Source organism: Rhinoraja longicauda, chromosome 10, assembly GCF_053455715.1.
Source record: "Rhinoraja longicauda isolate Sanriku21f chromosome 10, sRhiLon1.1, whole genome shotgun sequence".
NCBI lineage: Eukaryota > Metazoa > Chordata > Chondrichthyes > Rajiformes > Arhynchobatidae > Rhinoraja > Rhinoraja longicauda.
The window spans coordinates 56,683,435-56,706,913 of record NC_135962.1 but is presented as its reverse complement, the minus strand read 5'-3'; the positions used below and the strand labels follow the sequence as shown (position 1 = coordinate 56,706,913).

Sequence of the window (23,479 nt, the reverse complement as noted above, 5' to 3'; positions counted from 1 at the left end):
CACGATTCAAGAATCAAGAATCAAGATTCAAGATTCACGATTCAATTTAATTGTCACCTGTACCAATTAAGGTACAGTGAAATTTGAGTTACCATACAGCCATACTAAGTGAAAAGCAACAAGACACACAAGATTCTCTGGATGCTTTCAAAAGAGAGCTAGATAGATCTCTTAATGATAGTGGAGTCAGGGGGTATGGGGAGAAGGCAGGAATGGGGTACTGATTGTGGATGATCAGCCATGATCACATTGAATGGCGGTGCTGGCTCGAAGGGCCGAATGACCTACTCCTGCACCTATTGTCTATTGTCTATTGTTTAAGTTCGCGGAGAAAACCCATGCAGGTCACGGGGAGAACTTATAAGCTCCGTTCAGACAGCACCCGTAGTCAGGATCGAACCCGGGTCTCCGGCGCTTTGAGGCAGCGACTCTACTCCTTGTTCTCTCTGTGAACCGACCAGTGACACGAGAGCGCCGCACGGTTCCGACACCTTTGAGGTTGGCCTCCCATCTCATCGCAAAAAACATCCACAATATGTTGACTCATATTAACTAACAGTAGGCAGACTGGAAGACAGATGCTGCCTGTCTCAGGGCGATTCGAGCCGTCTGTCCTTCCCCACACTCCGCACTAGCACAAGGCAATGGAAAAGGAACAGAGGACGTTCAACTAGGGTTGCCTACTATCTCACTCCCAAATAAGGGACGTGACGTCACTGCCCCGCGGCCCACGTGACCTCACCCAGCAGGCGGCCACATGCTCCCACACCACCAATGGCGGCCGCTACGCAACCTCCGTAGGGCGGCACCCAGGCCTCTGGGTCTACACTGTCTGTGCCGACAGCGGCCCCCGGGCCTACAGTGTCCGGGCCTACAGTGTCCAGGCCTACTGTGACCGTGCCTACAATGTCCGAGGTCCGAACACTGTAGGCCCGGACACTGTAGGCCCGGACAGTGTAGGCCCGGACACTGTAGGCCCGGACAGTGTAGGCCCGGACACTGTAGGCCCGGACACTGTAGGCCCGGACACTGTAGGCCCGGACACTGTAGGCCCGGACACAGTAGGCCCGGACACAGTAGGCCCGGACACTGTAGGCCCGGACACTGTAGGCCCGGACACAGTAGGCCCGGACACTGTAGGCCCGGACAGTGTAGGCCCGGAGGCCCGGGCTCCGCCTTGCAGAGGTTGCATTGCAACCCGCCTCCCGGCCCGCGCGGCCGCCATTGGTGGAGCGGAAGCACGTGGCCGCTGGCTGCGTGAGGTCACGAGGGGCAAGGGGCGGTGACGTTACCTTGTCCCTTATTTGGGAGTGAGAAAGTTGGCAAACCTAACCCGAGGTCAGGATCGTACCCGGGCCTCCAGTTGCGCCACCGAGTAATGAGTGAACTAGTGCACGCGGATTGTGGGTCAGCATGGACTCGGTGGGCCGAAGGGCCTGTTTCCACAATGTATCTCTACGCTAAGATGAACTTTCGGAGTTGTAGCTGTGCTGGGCTTGGTGGCAGGAACTGGGAAGGAACTGCAGATGCCGGTTTGAGTGTGGGAAGGAACTGCAGATGCCGGTTTACACCGAAGATAGACACAAAAAGTGGAGTAACTCAGCGGGGTCAGGCAGCATCTCTGGAGAGACGGAGCGGGAGAGTTTCCGGGTCGAGACTCTTCGTCAGACCCGAAACGTCACCCGTCCCTTCCCTCCAGAGATGCTGCCTGTCCCGCTGAGTTACTCCAGCATGACGTTTCACACCAGCTCCATGTTGACCCACTCCCTACACATTAAAGGCCATGTCCGACATCGATGGAGTGACAGAATCGTAGCAGGTCGGACTTAGGGTCCAGCAGAAGGTTCGGGTGGGGTGAACCCAACACCAGGACCTAACCGGAACGATGAAAGGAATAGATCGTGTCGATGCACAGAGTCTCTTGCCCAGAGTAGGGGAATCGAGGACCAGAGGACACAGGTTCAAGGTGAAGGGGAAAAGATTTAACAGGAATCTGAGGGGTAACTTTCTCACACAGAGGGTGGTGGGTGTATAGAACGAGCTGCCGGAGGATGCAGTCGAGGCTGGGACCATCCCATCGTTTAAGAAACTGTTAGACAGGTACATGTAGGGTTGCCAACTGTCCCGTATTAGCCAGGACATACCGTATTTTAGGCTGAATTAGTTTGTCCCGTATGGGACTGCCCTTGTCCCGTATTAGGCCCGGGGGGCGCTGTAGGCCTGGACGCTGTAGGCCCGGACGCTGTAGGCCCGGACACTGTAGGCCCGGACACTGTGGGCTAACAGAGTGTGTTTGGGGAAGCGGGGCCGAGTGCGTTCGCCTAACGGAGGTTGCTTAGCAACCCGCCTCCCTGGCCCGGGCGGCCGCCATTGGTGGAGCGGGAGCACGTGGCCGCTGGCTGGGTGAGGTCACGTTGGGCGCAGGGTGGTGACGTCACCTTTTGTCCCTTATTTGGGAGTGACAAAGTTGGCAACCCTAGGAACATTTATAGCGCAGGTTTGGAGGGATATGGGCCAAGCGCAGGCAGGTGGGACTAGTGCAGCTGGTACATTGTTGGCCGGAGTGGGCGAGTTGGGCCGAAGGGCCTGTTTCCATCCACATTGTATCACTCTGAATGTGAGAATTTAAAAAATCAAGTAGGGAAAGCAAGCACCATTCATGCATGCGGCCAAGGTACTGTGTAAACAGCAGGGCATTAAACTAAAAGCTCCTAACATTCGATCCCCAACACCCCAAATCACTGCACATCAATGAACCACTTCCAAACAGTTGCCACGTAAGCTCGGAGTTTCAATAACACAGTGGTTATGCTAGCGGATCTGAATCCATTGATCCACGCACATGAATCCAAATCCTGCTGTGGCCACTGTTGAATCTCAATGCTAGTAATTAAATATATCTGGAGTTTAAAATAAACCCGATTAAGCTCGGTATTGGTGACCATTAAACTGTGGGATTCTGTTGCTGAAATCCCAATCTGGTTCATTAATTTTCTTCGGGCAAGAAGTTGGCCGCCCTTTCCCAATTTGCTGGATATTTGATTCCAATCCCATCAATGTGACTGACTCACCATAGCCGAAAAGTCAGAGAGTGATACAGCGTGGAAACAGGCCCTTCGGCCCAACTCGCCCACACCGGCCAACAATGTCCCAGCTACACTAGTCCCATCCGCCCGCGTTTGTTCCATAATCTCTCTAAACCTGTCCTATCCATGCACCTGTCCAACTGGTTCTTAAACTTTGGGATAGTCCCAGCCTCAATTACCTCCTCTGGCAACTCGTTCCGTACACCCACCACCCTCTGTGTGAAAACGTTGCCCCTCAGATTCCTATTAAATCTTTTCCCCTTCACCTTGAACCCATGTCCACTGGTCCTCGATTCACCTACTCTGGGCAAGAGACTCTGTGCATCTACCCGATCTATTCCTCTCATGATTTTGTACACCTCTACAAGATCACCCCTCATCATCCTACGCTCCAAGGAATAGCGTCCTAGCCCACTCAACCTCTCCCTGTAGCTCACACCCTCGAGTCTTGGCAACATCCATAAATCTTCTCTGCGCCTTTTCCAGTTTGACAATGGTTCACCTGCACCTCCTCCAACCTCATCTATTGCATCTGCTGCTCCAGATGTCAACTTATATACATCGGCGAAACCAAACACAGGCTCGGCGATCGCTTCGCTCAACACCTGCGCTCGGTCCACGTTGGCCAAACTGATCTCCCGGTGGCCCAGCACTTCAACTCCCCCTCCCATTCCCAGTCTGACCTTTCTGTCATGGGCCTCCTCCAGTGCCATAGTGAGGCCCACCGGAAATTGGAGGAACAGCACCTCATATTTCGCCTGGGTAGCTTGCAGCCCAGTGGTATGAACATCGACTTCTCCCACTGTAGATAGTTCCTCTGTCCCTCTCTTCCCCTCCTCCTTCCCAGATCTCCCTCTATCTTCCTGTCTCCACCTATATCCTTCCTTTGTCCCGCCCTCCTGACATCAGTCAGAAGAAGGGTCTCGACCCGAAACGTCACCCATTCCTTCTCTCCCGAGATACTGCCTGACCTGCTGAATTACTCCAGCATTTTGTGAATAAATACCTTCGATTTGTACCAGCATCTGCAGTTATTTTCTTATAATATCTTTCCTATGATGTCTATAACGTCTTTCCTATACATTTCCAAATTTGAGGAAGGACGTCCTTGCTATTGAGGCAGTGCAGCGTAGGTTCACGATGTTAATCCTCGGGATGGCGGGACTGTCTTATAAGGAATGATTGGAAAGACTGGGCTTGTATTCACTGGAATTTAGGATGAGGGAATCTTATAGAAACATATAAAATTATAAAAGGACTGGGCAAGCTAGATGCAGGAAAAATGTTCCCAATGTTGGGGGAAGTCCAGAACCAGGGGACACACAGTCTAAGAATAAAGGGGAGGCCATTTAAAACTGAGATGAGGAAAAAAAAATTCACCCAGAGAGTTGTAAATTTGTGGAATTCTCTGCCACAGAAGGCAGTGGAGGCCGATTCACTGGAAGGATTTAAAAGAGAGTTAGATAGAGCTCTAGGGGCTAGCGGAATCAAGGGATATGGGGAGAAGGCAGGCACGGGTTACTGATTGTGGATGATCAGCCATGATCACAATGAATGGCGGTGCTGGCTCAAAGGGCCAAATGGCCTCCTCCTGCACCTATTTTCTATGTTTCTATGTAGCACGATGTCCAGAACTAAACACAATACTCTAAATGCGGCCTCACCAACGTCTTATACAACTGCAAGGTGACCTCCCAACTTCTATACTCAAACAGACAGGTTTGGAGGGTTATGGACCAAGCGCAGGCAAGTGGGACTAGGGTAGCTGGGACATTGTTGGCCGGTGTGGGCGAGTTGGGCCGAAGGGCCTGTTTCCACACCGTATCCCTCTATGACTCTCTAAGGCAGGAGAATGGGGTTCGGAGGGAGAGAAAGATCAGCCATGATTGAATGGCGGAGTAGACTTGATGGGCCGAACGGCCTAGTTCTACTCCTACTCCTTCTGACCTCATGCTGCCTGACCCGCTGAGTTAGACAATAGACAATAGACAATAGGTGCAGGAGGAGGCCATTCGGCCCTTCGAGCCAGCACCGCCATTCAATGTGATCATGGCTGATCATTCTCAATCAGTACCCCGTTCCTGCCTTCCCCCCATACCCCCTGACTCCGCTATCCTTAAGAGCTCTATCTCGCTCTCTCTTGAATGCATTCAGAGAATTGGCCTCCACTGAGAATTCCACAGATTCACAACTCTCTGACTGAAAATGTTTTTCCTCATCTCAGTTCTAAATGGCCTACCCCTTATTCTTAAACTGTGGCCCCTTGTTCTGGACTCCCCCAACATTGGGAACATGTTTCCTGCCTCTAACGTGTCCAACCCCTTAATAATCTTATACGTTTCGATAAGATCCCCTCTCATCCTTCTAAATTCCAGTATATACAAGCCTAGTCGCTCCAGTCTTGCAACATATGACAATCCCGCCATTCCGGGAATTAACCTGGTGAACCTACGCTGCACGCCCTCAATAGCAAGAATATCCTTCCTCAAATTTGGAGACCAAAACTGCACACAGTACTCCTGTACAAGAATGTTTGGGCTGTGCGCACGGCCGTAGGTGTCAAACGCAGGAACACGGGACCAATGGAGGACGACCAAAGGCTCTGGCCTACATCCTCAACAGGGAGGCACTGAGTCAAGAGTGTTTTATTGCCACTATTGCCATATAGACAGAAATATATACAGTATATTTCCTGCACAGTTCAATAACCTGCGAGACCTTTGTGTGATAGGCTTTGATCGGCTTCCCAACACAATGCCATCATAGTTTAGTTTAGTTCAGAGATACAGCGTGGAAACAGGCCCTTCGGCCAGCCGTGTCCGCGCCGACCAGCGATCCCCGCACACTAACTCTATCCTACACCCCACTAGGGACAATTTTTACAATTGCCAAGCCGATTAACCTACAAACCCGTACGCCTTTGGAGTGCGGGAGTCTTCCTGTCTCCGACTACATCCTATCTCTGTCCCGCCCCATCTCCTGACATCAGTCTGAAGAAGGGTCTCAACCCGAAACGTCACCCATTCCTTCTCTCCCGAGATGCTGCCTGACCCGCTGAGTTACTCCAGCATTTTGTGTCTACCTATATCTTGCACTCTGTCTCTTCCCCTTTGCCCTACCTGTTGTACTCTAACTTTGAGTTTGACTTGATTACATTTCCGTATAGTATTATCTGATCTGTTTGGATAGCGTGCAAAACTGTACCTAGGTACACGTAACAATAATAAACCTCAAACTGAGCCTGAACGCACACACACACACACACACACACACACACACACACACACACACACACACACACACACACACACACACACACACACACACACACACACACACAGCAATGTACACACACACACACACACACACTCTAATATGCACACACACACACTCTCATACGTACCCACACACAGCAATGTACACACACACACACACTCTAATATGCACATGCACACACACACACACACACACACACACACACACACACACGCGCACACACACACACACAGCAATGTACACACACACACACTCTAATATGCACATGCACACACACACACACACACACACACACACACACACACACACAGCAATGTACACACACACACACACACACTCTAATATGCACACACACACACTCTCATACGTACCCACACACAGCAATGTACACACACACACACACTCTAATATGCACATGCACACACACACACACACACACACACACACACGCACACACACGCACACACACACACATACACTCACGCAGGTCACTGGGTGAACGTGCAAACTCCGCACGGACAGCATCCGCGTTCAGGATCGAACCTGGGTCCGTGGCGCTGTGAGGCAGCAACTCTACCGTTGCAGAAGGACCTCTTTGCTCCTATACTTAACTTCTCTTGTAATGAAGGCCAACATTCCATTGGCATTCTTCACTGCCTGCTGTATCTGCATGTTTCCTTTCAGTGACTGAGGCACTAGGACACCCAGATCTCGTTGTACGCCCCCTTTTCCTAACTTGACACCATTCATATAATAATCTGCCTTCCTGTTCTTACCACCAAAGTGGATAACCTCACACCTGTCCACATTAAACTGCATCTGCCATGCATCCATCCGCCCTCTCACACAACCTGTCCAAGTCACCCTGCAACCTCATAGCATCTTCCTCACAGTTCACACTGCCACCCAGCTTTGTATCATCTGCAAATTTGCTAATGATACTTTTAAGCCCTTCATCCAAGTCACTGATGTATATTGTAAATAGCTGCGGTCCCAGCACCGAGCCTTGCGGTACCCCACTAGTCACTGCCTGCCATTCTGAAAGAGACCCATTTCTCCCCACTCTTTGCTTCCTGTCTGTCAACCAATTTTCTATTCGTGTCAGTACCCTACCTCCAATACCATGTGCTCTAATTTTGCCCACTAATCTCCTGTGTGGAACCTTGTCGAAGGCTTTCTGAAAGTCGAGGTACACCACATCCACTGACTCTCCCCGTGACCTGCGTGGGTTTTCTCCGGCTGCCCCGGTTTCCTCGCACACTCCAAAGACGTGCAGGTTTGTAGGTAAATTGGTTGGGTATAAGTGTAAATGGTCCCTAGTGTGTGTAGGGTGATCATGTGTTGTCTTTCTACTGACTGGTTAGCACGTAACAAATGCTTTTCACTGTACCTCGGTACACGTGACAATAATAAACTAAACTAGTGTTAGTGTGCGGGGATCGCTGGGCGGCGCGGACTCGGTGGGCCGAAGGGCCTGTTTCCGCACGGTATCTCTAAACTAAACTACGCCTCACCTCACCTCACTGGGTGTTTAACTCACCAAGTTAATCAATGACACTCATTTCAGTTTCACTCAGTCTCCAACGTCTCCCTTCTAGAAGGTTTGGGCTACACCTGTCGATAGGTATTCCACATGGCTAACCATGGACATTCAGCAATCCCACTTGGCCAAACCCCAAATTATCTTTAATGATTTATTTCCAATTTTGTCCTTGAATTAGCATACAGTTCAACACAGACAGGTAATTGAAATTGATGAATAAATCCTCAGGGAGTCTGTCTTAGCCAGCTGTTGGATAGTTACAAACTGTAGCGAGCACTGAAGAGAGGGTTGCCAACTTCCTCACTCCCAAATACGGGACAAGGTGACGTCACCGCCCCGCGCCCCTCGTGACCTCACCCAGCCAGCGGCCACGTGCTCCCGCTCCACCAAAGGCGGCCGCCCGGGCCGGGAGGCAGGTTGCCACGCAACCTCCGTTAGACGGCGCCCGGGCCTACACTGTCCGGGACTCCAGTGGCCCCTGTGCTAAAGTGTCTGGGCCTACAGTGTCCGGGCCTGCAGCGTCTGGGCCTACAGCATCCGGGCCTACAGCGTCTGGGCCTACAGCGTCTGGGCCTACAATGTCCGGGCATACATTGTCCGGGCATACAGTGTCCGGGATAACAGCATCCGGGCCTACAGTGTCTGGGCCTACAGCGTCTGGGCCTACAGTGTCCGGGCCTACAGTGTCCTGGCCTACAGTGTCCGGGCCTACAGTGTCCGGGCCTACAGTGTCCTGGCCTACAGTGTCCTGGCCTACAGTGTCCTGGCCTACAGTGTCCGGGCCTACATTGTCCGGGCCTACATTGTCCGGGACTACAGTGTCCGGGCCTACAGCGCCGTCGGGGACAAATATGGGACAAGGGCGGTCCTGTACGGGACAAACCAATTTAGCCCAAAATACAGGATGTCCTGGCTAACATGGGACAGTTGCTAACCCTAGCTGAAGACTACAATGTGGGTGCTTGTTCAGTGAAGCTTGACTTCCTTCCAAAGATACTTCAAAATAGGAATGATTGGTGCCTTTTCTTCATGTTTAGTTTAGAGATTAGGCGGCACGGTGGCGCAGCGGTAGAGTTGCTGCCTCACAGCGCCAGAGGCCCGTGTTCGATCCTGACCACGGGAGCTGTCTGTATGGAGTTTGTACGTTCTCCCCGTGACCTGCGTGGGTTTTCTCCGAGATCTTCGGTTTCCTCCCACACTCCAAAGACGTGCAGGTTTGTAGGTTAATCGGCTCGATATAAGAGTAAAATTGTCCCTAGTGCGCGTAGGGCAGTGTTAACCTGCGGGAATCGCTGGACGGCGCGGACTCGGTGGGCCGAAGGGCCTGTTTCCGTGCTGTATCTCTAAACTGAACTGAGCTGAAAAAAGCTTAGAGATGCCATTTTTCAGAATAGCGCATTCTGTGCCCGATGACTGCTTATTTTTGCCATTCACGTTCGACTAAACAGCCGCCAGCTTCCAGCACTGAGGCGGAGAACTGAGCCGTGACTTGTTAGACCATTTAGAAAAGATCTGAGGAATCAGAAACGTTTAATTGATGGTCTATTGCACCAGGTATTAAAAATACACGGCATTGTTCCTTGTTGAGGTTCACCTTTACAATGACAGACCACAAAAAGCTGGAGTAACTCAGGCAGCATCTCTGGACTGAAGGGATGGGTGACGTTTCGGGTCGAGACCCTTCTGTACAATGGTGACCTCAGCTATTTGGTTGAGTTTAGTTTAGTGTAGTTTAAAAACACAGCGTGGAAATAGGCCTTTCCGCCCACCGAGTCCGCGCCGCCCAGCGATCCCCGCACACTAACACTATCCTACACACACTAGGGACAATTTTTACATTTGCCCAGCCAATTAACCTACATACCTGCACGTCTTTGGAGTGTGGGGAGGAAACCTCAGCACCCAGAGAAAACCCACGCAGGTCACGGGGAGAACGTGCAAACTCCTTACAGACAGCGCCCGTAGTCAGGATGGAACCCGGGTCTCTGGCGCTGTGAGGCAGCAACTCTACCGCCGAGCCACCATTATGTTTACTAAATATGAATGTAGTACATATTTTCCTGTCTGCACAGTTAAAGTGCCCAGATACTCATTCTCCTCCTTCAGAATCTCCAAGGTCAGTTTACGTTGGAGTTACACTGACAATCCCGTGTGTCTTTCACCATCTCAAAGCGTTTCCCAGGCAGTTAAAGTGCGTCTGGAAATGTGGTTTCCAAATGTCACGACGTTTAAAAAAACATCTGGACAATTACATGGGCAGGTTTTTGAGTTTAGTCTAGAGAAACAGTGCGGAAACAGGCCCTTCGGCCCACCGAGTCCGTGCCGCCCAGCGTTCACCTCGCTTACACCAACACTACCCTATACGCACACACACACACTTGGGGCCAATTTACAACTCTACCAAGGCAATTAAGCCCACAAACTTGTACGTCTTTGGAGTGTGGGAGGAAACCGAAGATCTCGGAGAAAACCCACGCGGGTCACGGGGAGAACGTACGGACAGCACCCTCAGTCGGGATCGAGCCCGGGGGTTCAGGCGCTGCAAGCGCTGTAAGGCAGCAACTCTACCACTGAGCCACCGTGACCGCCACTGTTCAAGAATAAAATTTGTTGAAGTCTGTAATTGTAAAAGGGGAAAGGGGAATTGAGCTCAAGAGGTAATGGGACATTCATTTAGCTGCCACGGTCGCTGGTTTAGAAGATAGCCCAAGCAAGGGGATATGATCAGGATGCACAAAACTTGGAGGAACAGCATCTCATATTTCCCTTGGGCAGCTGACAGCCCAATGGTCTAACTTCAGGAGCTCTTGCATCCCCTCTCTCTCTCCGTCCCTCCCCCATCCAAATCCTGGTACTAGTTTCAATGTTGTCTTGTTGAGTCTCATTGTCTGTAACTCGTTTTCACCTAGCCCACGGCTAACAATGGCCTGTCTCCTTTATCATCGTTACTTTATTGCATATCTTTCATCCGTTTTGTTCTAAATCCTTCTACATCATCGTCCATATCTCTCGTTTCCCATTTCCCCCTGACTCTCGGGCTGGAGAAGGGTCTCGACCCGAAACGTCACCTACTCCTTTTCTCCCGAGATGCTGCCTGCCCCGCTGAGTTACGTCAGCGTTTTGTGTCTACCTTTAATAAATCACCCGTTACTTCGAACACCAATTCCTCTTCGGCTTCCCATTCGCTCCTACGTAGGCTTTTCAACGTACCTTGGTACGTGTGACAATGAAGTTACGCTAAACATAAGGGGTGGCACGATGGCGCAGCGGTAGAGTTGCTGCCATACAGCGCTCACAGCGCCGGAGACCCGGGTTCCATCCCGACTACCGGTGCCGTCTCGAGTTTCGATTAAATAAATTCCTCCTCTTCTCCTTCCTAAAGGAACGTCCTTTAATTCTGAGGCTGTGACCTCTAGTCCTAGACTCTCCCACTGGTGGAAACATCCTCTCCACATCCAAATGAAACATGGACCTGTTCTCCCTGTGACCCGCGTGGGTTTTCTCCGGGCGCTCCGGCTTCCTCCCACACTCCAAAGACGGGCATGTTTGTCGGCTAATTGGCTTCGGTAACATTATCCCGGGTGTGTGTCATAGAACTAGTGTTTGGGGTATGGACACAAAATGCCGGAGTTACTCAGCGGGTCAGGCAGCATCTCTGGAGAGAAGGAATGGGCGACCTTTCGGGTCGAGACCCTTCTTCAGACTGATCAGTGTATGGGGTGATTGATGGTTGGCAGGGGACTAGGTGGGCCGAAGGGCCTGTTTCTAGGCTGTAACCTCCAGCCTAACCTAAAGTAAACTAGAGAGCTGGGTACAGAACAAGCACAAATACTCCCTGTGTTAGAAGTGGCGAAGATGCTCTTCTGGAAAGAAAAATCGATGTTATTGACCTGATTTCTCTTTAACAACGGTGAGCCTGTCTGCACTGAGAGGAATCAGAGCAATAAGCAGCTGAGCCGTGTGTGTTTGCTATTCGCACCGTGCTCCTGACAAAAGGAAATCTCACCGTCTATGTTCCACTGCCTTGTCTTGGATGTCGAGACATTGTTTAGTCACAGAGTCACAGAGTCATCGAGCGCCACGACGTTTGGAAACTTGCCCACACCGGCCAACAATGTCCCAGCCACACTAGTCCCACCTGAGACAGGCACAAAAAGCTGGAGGAACTCAGCGGGGCAGGCAGAATCTCTGGAGAGAAGGAATGGCTGACGTTTCGGGTCGAGACCCTTCTTCAGACTATGTCTGGTGGATAGACCTTGGGTTTAAACCAGCATCTGTAGTTCCTTCCGACACACTAGTCCCACCTGCCCGCGTTTGGTCCATATCCCTCCAAACCCGTCCTATCCATGTACCTGTACAACTGTTTCTTAAACGTTGGGATAGTCCCAGCCTCAACTACCTCCTCTGGCAGCTCGTTCCATACACCCACCATCCTTTGTGTGGAAAAGTTGCCCCTTTAGATTCCTATGAAATCTTTTCCCCATCACCTTAAACCTATGTCCTCTGGTCCTCGATTCCCCTACTTTGGGCAAGAGACTCTGTGCGTCTGCCCTATCTATTCCTCTCATGATCTTATACACCTCTATAAGATCACCCCTCATCCTCCTGCGCTCCAAGGAATAGAGACCCAGCCTACTCAACCTCTCCCTGTAGCTCACACCCTCGAGCCCCGGCAACATCCTCGTAAATCTTCTCCGCACCCTCAGATAGACACAAAAAGCCGGAGTAACTCAGCGGGACAGGCGGCATCTCTGAGTCTACCCGATCTATTTTTCTCATGAATACCGTGTACGTTCGCCTACTGTGTGTGTGCAGATCGAAACACAAAGAGTTTCACTGTAATTTGTGAATTTGTGGAATTCTCTGCCACAGAGGGCAGTGGAGGCCAAATCACTGGATGGATTTAAGAGAGAGTTAGATAGAGCTCTGGGGGGTTAGTGGAATCAAGGGATATGGGGAGAAGGCAGGCACGGGTTACTGATTGTGGATGATCAGCCATGATCACGGGCGGCACGGTGGTGCAGCGGTAGAGTTGCTGCCTTACAGCGAATGCAGCGCCGGAGACTCAGGTTCGATCCTGACTACGGGCGCCGTCTGTACGGAGTTTGTACGTTCTCCCCGTGACCTGCGTGGGTTTTCTCCGAGATCTTCGGTTTCCTCCCACACTCCAAAGACGTACAGGTATGTAGGTTAATTGGCTGGGCAAATGTAAAAATTGTCCCTAGTGTGTGTAGGATAGTGTTAGTGTGCGGGGATCGCTGGTCGGCGCGGACCCGGTGGGCCGAAGGGCCTGCTTCTGTGCTGTATCTCTAAATCTAAATCTAAATCACAATGAATGCGGTGTTGGCTCGAAGGGCCGAATGGCCTCCTCCCGCGCCTATTTTCTATGTTTGTATGTTTGTACCTTCATGGTACAACATGTGGCAATAAAGCGTCTCTCTCTCTCTCTCTCTCTCTCTGTATCTGTCTTATGTAACGTTCTTCTCCAGCTCCTGTCTGTCGCTGTGCAAAGCACATCTGGAGAACCGTCCAATTACGGTCCCTTGAAAGGGTTTGCTCTAAAGTGGGTTGCCTCAAATCTGGGCCGATGTCTCGGAATGCCTTGAGGGAACGCCCGCAGCAGTTTACCAGCCTGACTCAAGCTCTGTTCATTACCGGGCACCTCGCTGTTCCACAGCACGGGCAGCAGGAACGCCAGCGGCCAACTTCAATTAATTTGGAAAGCACTTTGCAAGCCTTTAGTTTCGGAAGGAGCTGCGGAAGCTGGTTTAAACCCAAGACAGGCACAAAATGCCGGAGTAACTCAGCGGGACAGGCAGCGTCTCTGGAGAGAAGGAGGAATGGGTGACGTTTCGGGTCGAGACCCTTCTTTCGGGTCGAGACCCTCTGGAGAGAAGGAGGAGGAATGGGTGACGTTTCGGGTCATTTCAGTCTGAAGAAGGGTATCGATCCGTAAACGTCACCCGTTCCTTCTCTCCAGAGATGCTCCCTGACCCGCTGAGTTACTCCAGCATTTTGTGTCTATCTTTAGTTTAGATTAGTTCAGTTTAGTTTCGAGATACAGCGCGGAAACAGGCCCTTCGGCCCACCGGCCAGCGATCCTCGCACACCAAAACTATCCTACACACACACACTAGGGACAATTTTACATTTATAGCCAAACCAATCAACCTACAAAACTGTACGTCGTTGGAGTGTGGGAGGAAAACGAAGATCTCGGATAAAACCCACGCAGGTCACAGGGAGAACGTACAAACTCCGTACAAACGGCGCCCGTAGTCGGGATCGAACCTGAGTCTCAGGTGCTGCATTCGTTGTAAGGCAGCAACTCTACCGCTGCGCCACCGTGCCGCCCTTTAAACTCGGTTCAAATGAAACAGATCCATGTTTCATTTGGATGTGGAGAGGATGTTTCAACTAGTGGGAGAGTCTAGGACTAGAGGTCATAGTCTCATAATTAAAGGACATTCTTTTAGGAAGGAGATGAGGAGAAATTTCATTAGTCAGAGGGTGGTGAATCTGTGGAATGCTTTGCCTCAGAAGGCTGTGGAGGCCAAGTCAGTGGATAAACGTCTTCTTTCCCAATATATGATCAATTTTGGGCCCCATATCTGAGGAAGGATGTGCTGGCCCTGGAGAGGATCCGGAGGGGGTTTACAAGAATGATCCCAGGAATGAGTAGATCAACCTATGATGAGCGTTTGTCAGCACTGGGCCTGCACTCGCTGGAGTTTGGAAGAATGAGGGGGGACCTCATTGAAACTTACAGAATAGTGAAAGGCTTGGATAGAGTGGATGTGGAGAGGATGTTTCCACCAGTGGGAGAGTCTAGGAATAGAGGTCGCAGCCTCAGAATGAAAGGACGTTCCTTTAGGAAGGAGATGAGGAGAAATTTATTTAGTCAGAGGGTGGTGAATCTGTGGAATTCTTTGCCACGGAAGGCTGTCGAGCGAGGCCTAGCTAGTGGATATTTTTAAGGCAGAGATAGATAGATTCTTGATTGTCAGGGGTTACGGGGAGTAGGCAGGAGAATGGGGTTAGGAGGGAGAGATAGATCAGCCACGATTGAATGGCGGAGTAGACTTGATGGGCCGAATGGCCTAATTCTGCTCCTATCACTCACGGCTTAATGACCTTATTTCCCTGTTTTAGTTGCAATTGAGCGTCCTCACGCCTATCAATGCGAGGGTCTCGACCCGAAACGTCACCCGTTCCTTCTCTCCAGAGATGCTGCCTGTCCCGCTGAGTTACTCCAGCATTTTGTGTCCACCTAACATCACTTCTGCCTTCATGTGCCTCTTTAATGTTGCCTGGGTTTCAGCACTTAGGCTACAGAGAGAGGTTGAACAGGTTGGGTCTTTATTCTTTGGAGCGTAGAAGGTTGAGGGGGGACTTGATAGAGGTTTTTAAAATTATGAGAGGGACGGACAGAGTTGACGTGGGTAGGCTTTTCCCTTTGAGAGTGGGGAAGATTCCAACAAGGGGACATAGCTTCAGAATTGAGGGACAAAGGTTTAGGGGTAACATGAGGGGGAACTTCTTTACTCAGAGGGTTGTGGCTGTATGGAATGGACTTCCGGTGGAAGTGGTGGAGGCTGGCTTGATTTTATTATTTAAGAGTAAATTGGATAGGTATATGGATAGGAGGGGATTGGAGGGTTATGGTCTGAGTGCAGGTAGATGAGACTAGGTCAGGGAGAATGGTCGGCGTGGACTGGTAGGGCCGGACAGGCCTGTTTCCATGCTGTAGTTGTTATATGTTATATGTTATATGTTAAAAGTTCCCCTTTAAATGCACTCGTTTTTAAAAAAAAGGAACTGTTCCCAGCAGGAAAAGGTCAGAACATTTATAAAATGGAGATGAGAACATCTGTGACAATGAGGGCGATTGTCATCGAGCGCAATCTCACAGAATTGTCCTAAAATACTGGTTAATGTGCTGCAGTTTAAAATGAAATCTTACTGCAGTTAATGGGGAAATATTGGATGGGACAGGGTTTGCTGAACTGTACTTTATTTGTGTTGAAACATGCCCACCCTTATTAATTCTGAACTCACATTTTTAAACACAGCAAAAATTGTTGGATATTAAGAAAACTAATTAAAAAAAGGCCCTTTAAAATTGCTGGGCCTAGAATGCTACCTCGACATCAACCCAACTCTAGTCGTCTATCTATCTATCTATATACTATAACTCTCGATTGTTTGTATGTTTGTGATCGAACCACAGGCAAAACGGTACATGATAGCGCAACAATTGTAGGCCCACCTTATTCACCGTCGTCCCTCTGGTGCTAATGGAAGACGTTTCATTATCGGTGTCACATTTTAAAGTTTAAATCTATCTCCTAGAAGGGGGGGGGGGGGGGGGAGGGAGGAGGGAGGGGGGTTGAGTGGGATGGAGTGAGGGGGAGGGGGGCGGAGGAGGAAGAGAGAGGATGAGGCGGGTTGAGGGGGATGGAGTGAGGGGGAGGGGAGGGGGAGGGGGTGGAGGGGGGGTTGAGGGAGATGGAGTGAGGTAATGGGCCATCACGTCTACTCCGCCATTCAATCATGGCTGATCTATCTCTCCCTCCTAACCCCATTCTCCTGCCTTCTCCCCGTAACCCCTGACAACCTCAAGAATCTATCTATCTCTGCCTTAAAAATATCCACTGACTTGGCCTCCACAGCCTTCTGTGGCAAAGAATCCCACAGATTCACCGCCCTCTGGCTGAAGACCACACTCTGACTCGGTGGGCCGAAGGGCCTGTTTCGGCGCTGTATCTCAAAACTAAAATAAACTGCAGTGGCACGGTGGCGTAGCGGTAGAGTTGCTGCCTTACAGCGAATGCAGCGCCGGAGACCCGGGTTCGATCCCGACTACGGGCGCCGTCTGTGCGGAGTTTGCACGTTCTCCCCGTGACCTGCGTGGGGCTATCTCCGAGATCTTCGCTTTCCTCCCACACTCCAAAGACGTGCAGGTTTGTGGGTTAATTGTGGTGCTGGCTCGAAGGGCCGAATGGCCTACTCCCAGCCCCTCAGGTCTCCTTGACGATCAAAAATATATTTAGAACCTATTGTCTGTTGTCTAATTGGCTCGGTAAATGTAAAAACATTTTCCCAAGTGGGTGTAGGATAGTGTTAGTGCGCGGGGATCGCTGGTCGGCGCGGACCCGGTGGGCCGAAAGGGCCTGTTTCCGCGCTGTGTCTCTAAACTAAACCAACGCTGGCAGGTGGGATACTAATGGAGTTGTTGACTAACCGGTCTCGATCAATTAATCTCCGGTAGACCCAAACTTGACGCGTGATAGATTTCAGTGATGAGGAGCCTTGGGAAGCTGAGATCTATTTCTTGCTTCTTAATCGTGCTGCTCTTTCTATTCCGCTCCTCCTCGGTATTAAGCTAACAATGGCTGAGGGGCAGCCCCCTCGGCTCTCCTTGACGATCAAAAATATATTTAGAACCATTTGTTAAAGGTTACCTACCCACTCACATTATGTTTGAAGGCCTTAATGAGTCGGGGCCCTTGATTACTTTCTGCACTCTCTGAACAAGAGATTAAATGAATATTTAAATTGTCTCGCGGGCAAGCAGGATAACAGCGACGGCAAGGCCCTGTGGATCTGGGTAATTAGATCACGCACAGCTACCGGCTGGGCTGAGCGTGATTCAGCTCATTATCACCTGTACCGAGGTACAGTGAAAAGCTTTCTTGTTTTAGATTTTGATTTAGATTTCAGATTTAGAGATACAGCGCGGAAACAGGCCCTTCGGCCCACCGGGTCCACGCCGCCCAGCGATCCCCGCACACACTAACACTATCCTACACACACTAGGGACAATTTTTTACATTTGCCCAGCCAATTAACCTACAAACCTGCACGTCTTTTGGAGTGTGGGAGGAAACCGAAGATCTCGGAGAAAACCCACGCAGGTCACGGGGAGAACGTACAAACTCCGTACAGAAGGCGCCCGTAGTCAGGATCGTACCTGAGTCACCGGCGCTGCATTCGCTGTAAGGCAGCAACTCTACCGCTGCGCCACCGTGCCACTCTAACCAGTCAGCGGAAAGACAATACGTGATTACAATCGAGCCATTTACAGCGTACAGATACGTGATAAGGGAACAGACAATAGACATTAGACAATAGGTGCAGGAGGAGGCCATTCGGCCCTTCGAGCCAGCACCGCCATTCACCGTGATCATGGCTGATCATCCACAATCAGTACCCCGTTCCTGCCTTCTCCCCGTACCCCCTGACTCCGCTATCTTTAAGAGCTCTATCTAGCTCTCTCTTGAAAGCATCCAGAGAATTGGCCTCCGCTGCCTTCTGAGGCAGAGAATTCCACAGATTCACAACTCTCTGACTGAAAAAGTTTTTCCTCATCTCCGTTCTAAATGGCCTACTCCTTATTCTTAAACTGTGGCCCCTGGTTCTGGACTCCCCCAACATTGGGAACATGTTTCCTGCCTCCAGCTTGTTCAGTCTCTTAATAATCTTATACGTTTCGATAAGATCCCCTCTCATCCTTCTAAATTCCAGTGTATACAAGCCCAGTTGCTCCAGTCTTTCAACACACGACAGTCCCGCCATTCCGGAAATTAACCTGGTGAACCTACGCTGCACTCCCTCAATAGCAAGAATGTCCTTCCTCAAATTTGGAGAGCAAAACTGCACACAGTACTCCAGGTGCGGTCTCACTAGGGCCCTGTACAACTGCAGAAGGACCTCTTTGCTCCTATACTCAACTCCTCTTGTTATGAAGGCCAACATTCCATTGGCTTTCTTCACTGCCTGCTGTACCTGCATGCTTCCTTTCAGTGACTGATGCACTAGGACACCCAGATCTCGTTGTACGTTTAAACCAGCATCTGCAGTTGCTTCCTACACATAATTTAGTCATCCTGCCAATTCCTAGATTTAGCTGTATCACTGGTACTTTCATTCGTTGGCAGCAGAACACAGAAGTTTTCCGCCCCCTCCCCCTTTACACTCTTTATCTATCTCTGGATAGGAAATATTTAGGAGGATATGGTTAGCGAGTTCACACACACACACACACACACACATACAAAACAAATAACAACAGTGCACAAATGCCCACAAATCTATGTAGCTCAGAAATAACTCGGGCCAATTTACAGAGGCCAATTTTCCAAAGGTTTAAGAATGAGGAAGGGTACGTGATTAGTTTATTGACACACCGTGACATCCCCGTTGTACATAGAATTTGGATAATTGTTTATAAACTGCATATACGCACGTTTGCGTGTGCGCATGGATGTGTATGTATGTGTGTATGCACGTGGCATATGTATGGATATATGTAAGGTAGACACAAAATGCTGGAGTAACTCAGCGGGTCAGGCAGCATCTCAGGAGAGAAGGAATGGGTGGCGTTTCGGGTCGAGACCCTTCTATGTATGTACACCGATCAGCCAAAACATTATGACCACTGACAGGTGAAGTGAACGACATTGATTATCTTGTTACAACAGCACCTGTCAAGGGGTGGGATATATTAGGCAGCAAGTGAACAGTCAGTTCTTGAAGTTGACGTGTTGGATGCAGGAGAAATGGGCAGGAGTAAAGACCTGAGCGACTTTGACAAGGGGCCAAATTGTTACGGCCAGACGACTGGGTCAGAGCATCTCTGAAACGGCAAGGCTTGTGGGGTGCTCCCGGTCAGCAGTGGTGAGTACCGACCGACCGACAGTGGTCCGAGGAGGGACAAACCACAAACCGGCGACAGACAGGGTGTTGGGCGCCCAAGGCTCATCGATGCGCGAGGGCAACGAAGGCTATCCCGTCTGGTCCGAACCGACAGAAGGTCGACTGTGGCACAAGTCACAGAAAATGTTAACGGTGGTCACGGGAGGAATGTGTCACAATACACAGTGCATCGCACCCTGCTGCGTATGGGGCTGCACACGGAGGACCAACAGCATATTAGGCAGGTGGTCACAATGTTTTGGCTGATTGGTGTATATATTTGTGTATGTGTGTATATATATATATATATATATATGTAGATGAGATAAAGTTTGTGAATTCATTGATGAGTAGGGATTGATGGAGAAGGGGTGGGAATAAATAAGTGTACACTTCCTCCTACTCCGTTTCCAACATGTAAGATTTAATTTGTGTTGTTTATGAGAATTTATTCATCGAGTTATCGTTCATTTCATTTGATTGTTATTTTGTTTTTTTTTTAATCTATTTTTTGTTTTACATGTTCGAAATAAAATACTATTTAAAAAATCAAAAAAATCCTACAAACTCCAAATTCTCCCAACAAGCTAAAACTCTCTAATGTAAGTGTTCTGCCACCGTCTCCATGAGACATAGGAACAGAATTAGGCTATTCGGCCCCACTGAGTCTGCTCCGCCATTCGATCAAGGCTGATCTATTAATTCCCACTGAGGCCTCTCTCCTGCCTACTTCCCAGTAACCTCTGACAGCATCTCCAAAGCCTCCACGTCCTTCCTGTCATGGGATGCCCAGAACCAAAGATACTAGAGGAGCAAGATCGACCACTTTATCTCATCTACTAGGCTTGTATACACTGGAATTTAGAAGGATGAGAGGAGATCTTATCAAAACGTATAAGATTATTAAGGGGTTGGACACGTTAGAGGCAGGAAACATGATCCCAATGTTGGGGGAGTCCAGAACCAGGGGCCACAGTTTAAGAAGAAGGGGTAGGCCATTTAGAACGGAGATGAGGAAAAACTTTTTCAGTCAGAGAGTTGTGAATCTGTGGGATTCTCTGCCTCAGAAGGCAGTGGAGGCCAATTCTCTGAATGCATTCAAGAGAGAGCTAGATAGAGCTCTTAAGGATAGCGGAGTCAGGGGGTATGGGGAGAAGGCAGGAACGGGGTACTGATTGAGAATGATCAGCCATGATCACATTGAATGGCGGTGCTGGCTCGAAGGGCCGAATGGCCTCCTCCTGCACCTATTGTCTATTGTCACTCCATTGAAATCGCCTATACTGAAGTGTAGTACGCAAAGGAGCGTAACGTCCGCCATTTTAGTAAGCAAAACCCGCCGTTCGCTATGCCTCTCGCAGTGTAATCAGTGTTTTGGGGGAACAGTATGTGTGATGACACCATAAAAATGCAGAATATATCTCATCTATCAATTCACAGATTTTTGTTATTTTCCTTTTTGAATGTTTCTGCAAGTTTCTGCCTACTAAAATGGCCGCCGTGACGTACTGCGGTTTTTAGGGTCGAGTGGTCTATCTTGCTCCTCTAGTATCTTTGCGCAATACTCCAAATGTGGCCTTCATTGATTTCGGCTAGTTTAGTTTAGTTTCGAGATATCAGGCCCTTCGGCCCACCGAGTCCGTGCTGACCGGCGATCCCCCCGCACTAACACTACCCTACACGCACCAGCGACAACTCACAATTACACCAAGCCAATGGACCTACAAACCTGTACGTCTTTGGAGTGCGGGAGGAAACCGGAGCATCCGGAGAAAACCCGCGCTGGTCACGGGGGAGAACGTACAAACTCCGTACAGGCAGCGCCCGTGGTCAGGATCGAACACGGGTCTCTGGCGCTGTGAGGCCGGCAACTCTAACGCTGCACCACCGTGCATTTATGAGCTGAAGTGATGTGCTACCTTAAAGCCAGCCTCTCTGTTACTCCTTGTTAATCCCCGTGATATCTGCGTGCACTTGATAAGTACATAGGCGTTCTTAAGCCTTGTTATCATTTAGGAATGGCAATAAGATGCAAGGCCCTTTTTTAACCCAACATTTAACCAGCATTTGTAGTTCCTCGTTAAATGTTCATAAGTTCATAATTGTAAGGAGCAGAATTAGGCCATTCGGCCCATCTGGTCTACTGGTTCGGTGTGTCAAGAGAGGGTTCTCTTGAGCTTCCGCAGGTGTACAGTAGAGAGCGTATTGACTGGTTGCATCACGGCCTGGTTCGGCAACTGGAACGCACAGGAGTGATAAAGACTGCAAAAATGTTGTGACCGCCGCCCAGTCCATCACCGGCTCCGACCTCCCCACCATCGAAGGGATCTATCGGAGTCGCTGCCTCATAAAGGCAGCCAGCATCATCAGAGACCCACACCACCCTGGCCACACACTCACATCACCGCTGCCATCGGGAAGAAGGTCCAGGAGCCTGAAAACTGACGTCCAGGTTCAGGAACAACTTCTTCACTAAGCCATCAGGCTATTAAACACTACAACCTCAAATAAGCTCTAAACTACATAGACGATTATTGCACTATTATTGTTTCTTTGTGTGTGTATGTGTGTGTCTGTCTGTGTGTGTGTGTGTGTGTGTGTGTGTGTGTGTGTGTGTGTGTGTGTGTGTGTGTGTGTGTGTGTGTGTGTGTGTGTGTGTGTGTGTGTGTGTGTGTGTGTATGTGTGTGTGTGTGTGTGTGTGTGTGTGTGAGACCGCACCTGGAGTATAATGTGCAATTTTGTTCTCCTAATTTGAGGAAGGCCATTCTTGCTATTGAGGGAGTGCAGCGTAGGTTCACCAGGTTAATCCCCGGGATGGCGGGACTGACATATGATGAAAGAATGGGTCGACTGGGCTTGTATTCACTGGAATTTAGAAGGATGAGAGGGGATCTTATAGAAACATATAAAATACTTAAAGGATTGGACAGGCTAGATGCAGGGAAAGTGTTCCCCATGTTGGGGAAGTCCAGAACCAGGGGGTCACAGTTTAGGAATAAGGGGTAGGCCATTTAGGACTGAGATGAGGAAAAATTTCTTCACCCAGCGAGTTGTGAATCTGTGGAATTCTCTGCCACAGAAGGCAGTGGAGGCCAATTCACTGGATGCTGATTTTAGATGATCAGCCATGATCATATTGGATGGCGGTGCTGGATCGAAGGGCCGAATGGCCTACTCCTGCACCTATGTTTCTATGTTTCTATGTGTGTATTTGTGAGTATGTGTGTGTACATGCACACACTGATTTTTTTCCTCTTGTTTATCATATTGTTTACGATGTACTATGTTTACATATTTTGTTGTGGTACATTATTCCATCTGGGACATCTATGCACTAAAACTCTCGTTTGTTTGTTTGTTTGTTCCTGAACTACAGCCAAAACGGTACGCGATAGCGCGACAATTCCAGGCCCACCTTACTCACCGTCGTCCCTTTGGTGCTAATGGAAGAAGTTTCATTGAAATCGGTGTTATATTTTTAAAGTTATTCACATTTTAAAGTTTAAATCTATCTCCTAGGGAGGGAGGGGGGGGGAGGAGGGAGGATAAGGGGGGTTGAGGGGGATGGAGTGAGGGGGAGGGGAAGGGGGAGGGGATGGGGGGAGGGAGAGGGGGGGGGGAAGGGGGGGAGGGAGGGGGAGAAGGGGAGGGGAGGAGGGAGTGGGAGGGGGAGGAGGGAGGGAGAGGTGGATGGATGTGAGGGAGGGGGAGGGAGGGAGGGGGAGGAGTGAGGATAAGGGGGGTTGAGGGGGATGGAGTGGGGGGAGGGGAAGGGGGGTGGGAGAGAGGGGGGGAGGGAGGGGGAGGAGGGAGGGGGATGGGAGGAGTGGGCGGGGAGGATGGAAGGGGCTGTGAGGGAGGGAGGGAGGGAGGGAG

At 50.0% G+C, this 23,479-nt stretch overlaps 1 protein-coding gene across 1 annotated transcript in view; it reads right to left on the bottom strand.

Annotated features, from left to right (window-relative positions):
• Positions 1-23,479, bottom strand: part of nrxn3a (neurexin 3a) — a 1,276,003-nt gene that overhangs the window by 170,336 nt on the left and 1,082,188 nt on the right. The gene's annotated exons all lie outside the window — the stretch shown is intronic.